The sequence below is a fragment of the Eubalaena glacialis genome, chromosome 15 (genome assembly GCF_028564815.1).
Source record: "Eubalaena glacialis isolate mEubGla1 chromosome 15, mEubGla1.1.hap2.+ XY, whole genome shotgun sequence".
Lineage (NCBI taxonomy): Eukaryota > Metazoa > Chordata > Mammalia > Artiodactyla > Balaenidae > Eubalaena > Eubalaena glacialis.
Window position 1 is genome coordinate 59,927,187 of NC_083730.1, and position 5,898 is coordinate 59,933,084.

Genomic DNA, 5,898 nt, shown 5'->3' on the forward strand with positions numbered 1-5,898 from the left:
TTGTTATAGACTATTAAGTATAACCTTTTTGGTTTAAATTAAGTAGGTCACCTTTTTTTTTTCTTTTTTCTTTTTTTTAATATTTATTTATTTATTTAGGCTGCACCGGGTCTTAGTTGCGGCATGCATGCGGGATCTAGTTCCCTGTCCAGGGATCGAACCCGGGCCCCCTGCATTGGTAGCACGGACTCTTACCCACTGGACCACCAGGGAAGTCCATATTAAATATAATCTTGTCTATACTTATCAGATCAACTGATCCCATAGCCTTCCAATCTGGTTAATACTTCCTGTTTCATACTGGCTGAAAGCTTGCTGGAAGACTGCAGAAGAGTAGCTAAAATATTCCAAGAATTAGAAAAACCAGTACTAATACACACACACTTCATTTAATTAAACGTAAACAGCATAAGAATGAAGTGCAATTAAGTTCCCTGTTACCCTTCTAACCTTCTCTATCGGTCATCCTGAGGTCGGTAACATTTTAAATCAATTATATCTGATCTTAAAAAAACATTTTAAAGCTAAATTTCCTACCTGTTACTTATGCAAAACAATGCATTTATCTTTTGAAATAATAAGCAAGAGTGGGGTAAACTGGGCAGGCAATCACTGTTTGCATTTTGGCTGAAGGAATTCAAGAGATTATATAACCAGCCCAAGGTGGTGACAGCTTGAAAGCAGTAGAGGTAGAACCTGTTTTCTAGCACTTTTCAGAGAGAAGGGGGTGGGTGGGAAAACTCCTGACATAGATAACCATTTTTATAAACACAATGAGTTAATTTTGGCACCAAAGTAGATGGCCTCTGGTCTGGTGGGATTTCCCTGGCTCACTGCATAACAGAACGTGTAAAGAAACCAGACGGATAGCTTTGTTATTTTGCAATCAACCATGACATTCTATTTGCAGTTTTCCACATTATTTGGGGGCAGCCTCTAGACCGGAAGAGAGGCAGAACAATGTTGGTTAGTAATTCGGGCCCTTGGATGGGAAATGTCTTACAGAAATTAAAATATTGGGACCAATTTATTAGACAAACTCAGGGGCAGCTATTCGTGTAAATGCCCCCTCTGTCCTCCAGCTGCTCTCCCTAACAGTGGACTGAAGGTGTTAAGAACATGTGCAGGGCCAGAGTTGCTCCTTTCCTGGTTTGAGGGCATATGACATGGTGACTAAGAGCACAGGCCCTGGAGGCGGGCTTGTTCTTCTGTCCTGGCTCTGATAACAACTTGATATTGGCGGCATTTTTAACTTCTTTGAATCTTGGTGTCTTCATCCCTAATAATGTGTACCCTGAGAGTTGTCACAAAGCATACAAAGAGATTGTATACATAGTGCCTGATACCTGGTAAACATTCAATATATGCTAGTTTTCATTATTAAATTCCTGACCCTCTTGACTATCCAGTGACCGAAGTTCAACATGACAAGTGAAAGCAGATAAAAAGAAACAGCCATGATCTATAAGAATCACTTATAGGAATTATCTATGAGGCTTCTGCCCTCCGATTGAAAACAAAAGATAACCACATTCCAAATAAGTTTAATAGCACAGGATGCTTTCCACAGAACTCCCTCGAAATGACAGTCCGCCTTATGGTGATCTAAAACTAAGAGACGAAATTTTTTTTCAGGTTTCCCTTAGCTTACTTGCTACCGTACCCTGATCCATGGGCTCTAAATGAGCACCTGATGAATCTCAGTTGGATACCTTGTATTGCTCATGGAGGTCCCTCTTTCTGAGGTACTAATATCCTTGTTCAAAGCTGCAGGAAGCCAAGGTTACCACGCTTTTACTCTTCTAATTTTCATCAGTACCCTTTCCTGATGACAGGATCCATTATTTTTTTTAAATAAATAAATTATTTATTTATTTATTTTTGGCTGCATTGGGTCTTCGTTGCTGCGCGCAGGCTCTCTCTAGTTGCGGCGAGCGGGGGCTACTCTTCGTTGCGGTGCGCAGCCTTCTCATTGTGGTGGCTTCTCTTGTGGCACAGCATGGGCTCTAGGTGCGTGGGCTTCAGTAGTTGCAGCAGGTGGGCTCAGTAGTTGTGGCTCAAGGGCTCTAGAGCGGAGGCTCAGTAGTTGTTGCCCACGGGCTTAGCTGCTCTGCGGCATGTGGGATCTTCCTGGACCAGGGCTCGCACCCGAGTCTCCTGCATTGGCAGGCGGATTCTTAACCACTGCACCACTGGGGAAGTCTAGAATCCATTATTTTTAAGAAATAAACCATAGTCTCATTTTACACTCCTGTTTCCAAAGTCCAGTATCAATGAGAGAAGTTGAGAACCACTGAAAATGGTAATATTGAACACATACATTTTCTCAGTACACATTCAAAAAGTCATCTGAGAATGTTTCTTTTGGTATGACTAAATTTCATGACTATGTATTAAAAATGCTTAATACCTTCTAAAGTATATTCCATGAACTGCATTGAAATACATGTCACAGCAGTTTTTAAAGCATTTTTCATATTTATAATCTTTTGTAAATCTTTGTAAAATTTTGTAAGACTTGGAAAGGTCATCGTTTAACTCCATTCTGGACCGTAAGCTCCATGGGGTTGAGAATGGTGTCAATCCCGTTCACTGTTGCATCCCCAGCATCCAGTCCAATGCCTGGCACACACAAGACATGCAGTAAGCACTTGTTGACTGATATACTTTAATCTTACGCCATAGAAAGTACTTTTATGTAAGATGGATGGAAATATCCTCCAAAAAAGAGCAAAGTGATTCAGTAAACTGGTATTCTGGAACTAAAGGAAGATCAGAATTCTTGAGCAGTAGTGCCAGCCCCTTTGGGGAGAAGACAACAGATCATCTTGGAATTCATACAAACCAGAAAGGGAAAAGTCAGGTGTAGACTCAAATACACTCTATTTCTGAAAAGCAAATGTAAACATACCTCCCCAAATGCACGATTTCAGAGATGAAACTCAAAAGCCAGCTCTCAAAATTGCAATTCTGACTCTGCCATCACACATATTCCCAAAGAACAGCAGGGAGCCACCCAGAGCCCAGTGTTTACACTTGACTACACTCCCACGACCTACTTAAAGGATGGGGGATTACAGAACCAAAGACAACTCTAAGAGGAATACAGGAGTTTGTGAGGACAAAGCTGTGAACTGGTTGAAGATTACAGAAATGCTAAGATAAACACAGCTTCTGTAGATATCACAGAATGAGGTCTAGGTCTACAGCTTGGAGCCAAAGATGGACAGATGTCAACGTCAAGAGAAATTCAATCTTGCTTCTGCTTCTGTATTGAGAATGCCCTTTAAGAAGCAGGGAACATTTACAGTGCACCTCAAAAGTAGTAGATGTGTACTGGTTATCACTCATCTTCACAGCAGACCATGAAGTAGAAATCCCCGTCACTATTTTAGAAATAATGAAATCAAGGGTCGGGGCAGCTAAGAATTTGCCTAAATTTATACGTTAATCGAAAAGCAGAACCAGGATCCAATTCAAGTTTGACTTCAAAATTCTTTCCACTAACCCACCCTCTCTCCTTGCTATCTTGAAAAGATTTCTGTGAAGAAAGGTAATTGGGAGCCTCTCTGGAAGATATCATGGAATCACACAACTGCTGAAATCTGTCACAATCCAGAGAAATTACATCCAGGGCCCTTGAGAGACGATCAGTATGGTGACCTTTAAGGAATCAGGGGCAAACGCCACCTTCAGCCCAGTGCCTCACATGCAATGCTTGAGACATGCTGAATTAAGGACACACTGTCTTCACGTATCTGAAGCTTTGTCAAGCAGGACTAAACATATTTTGAACAGTTCCAAGGGCAAAAAACGGAGACAGAATGCAAGGCACAGGGAGCAGTTAGACGTCTCAGGATGGGAGTGGGCGTTCATCACATAGGCAGGGAATCCCCATCGCTCACATGCTTACAGTTTTCAGTGAAGTATTAGAAGGAAGCAGGATAAATTTAGGCCCTGGTCTTTCACTGCGATGATTTTCAACGGTTACCTTGCCTCCAGCTGGATGTCTTATTAGTCTCCCATACATTTGGTAGGGGTGACGTGCTGGGTAAAGGAGAAAGGCAGGCAGATGTTCAAAGTAAAGGGCAGACAGGAATGTGAGAGCTGTTCTCCCTTTCTCTTTAACTCCTAACTCAGAACTCCAGACTAGAACCCTTATCATACTAGTTCAATTCCACTTACACAAAGGGCTTTTACATCTGCCCTGGGAACTAATCACCACTAACAGCATTACTCCGGAAAATGAATTCCAGGCTCCCAATGACTAAGTTACAGATAACCTTACAGGACATAATCCATTAAATTGGAAACTGTATCAACTTGCCTCACTCTCTCCTCACAATTTTTTCCCCCAACACAATAGGAGGAATTTGTTAGTATCAGCCTCACTTGATGGTGACCTCTGTAAAGTCTAAAAATTCTAAATTTGTGATCAAGTTAATTAGCAGGCAGATAACCTAAATTTTAGACTTCCTAAAATTCCCTTCCTCAATCACTGCCAATGCCGTGCAAGTTGGCATAAAAGGTTAAATCAAGTTTGTAGACATTCTCTTTGGACAAATAGAAAAAAGGCAGGTGGTTTTTGTATAATGAAAAAGTGGTAACGTTGACATTGGAATTTCCTTCCCTCTCACAAGGCAGATTCAGTGCAAGCATGTTTCAGAATTACCTCGCTGTGATGGGAGGTACCCTTGAACTGCTGGACATGAGATGAGGGTTTCATCATCCAGGGGACACTAAAGCCAGCTGGGTGGGGAGAGGCAGGCTTAATGACCAGGAGACAGGACAGCTGCCACGTCATGACCTTGCTGCTGCCCAGAACACAAGGAACACATGCACAGATGAACCCAGCACCGGTGGCAGAAATTACAACACAAATATATTTCTCATGCAAAATAGGACAAATGACACATATTTACATGATGCAAATAAAGTGCTGAATATTAAGCTTTCTTTTTGGGGTACCACCATGCTTAGGTGGTTTCAATGAGGGTTAATGCCACACGGTGAACTTGCAATTCTGTAAAACCAGGACGAAGACAGTATAGAAAATGAACTTTAGTAGAAACCTGGGTATGTGACAGGTTGCTAAGAAAAAATGAAAACAGGAATGACAGAAGTATATTTTCTTTTATATACAAAAATGAAGGCCCCAAAAATGATTTGCTGAAGTAGCTATCCACACGATGTTAAATTATTTTTCCTTTGCTTTGGTTAAAACAGTCTAGGAACAGCAATCGATTCCCTTTCTACTAATAGTATATAAACACAGTGACAGGACTACTTTTACGAGAAAATAATCAACTTTTAAGAAAAAAAATTAAATTAGTTTTAAACTAAATTAAACATTTACCAATAAATAAGTTTCTTAAAAAGGTAGCATCTTCATCCTACAATCTTGGGCATAACATATACACCAATTTAAAAAATAAAATTTATCTCACAATTATAATTACAGGTGTTAATGCAACAAGCTAGGAAATGAAATTAATATATCTTTAAAAAAAATCCTAGCAACCAAAAATAAATTTTAAAAATCGACATTTTTCAAAAATGGTACATTCTAAAATAATTAATACTTTATTACAGAACATAATTCAAACTATTGATGGTATTTCAATATATTCCTAAAGAATGTTTAAAAAGAAGTTTCATACACCAGAATTGGAACAGCACTTATAATTCCATTTACAGCTATGAAAAGGCAGTCAACTTCCACTTAAAAGTGTAACCAGTGATGAAATATACTTCAAAAACATAAACATTTGGTCTGACAATCTTTAATACTGGTTAAAAACAGACTGATGTTTGTTGCTGATGGAAGTAACTTTAATCCAATGTGCAAAAAAAGTGCAGCTGTCTACTTGTACTTGAGATACATAAGACCAATGCTTC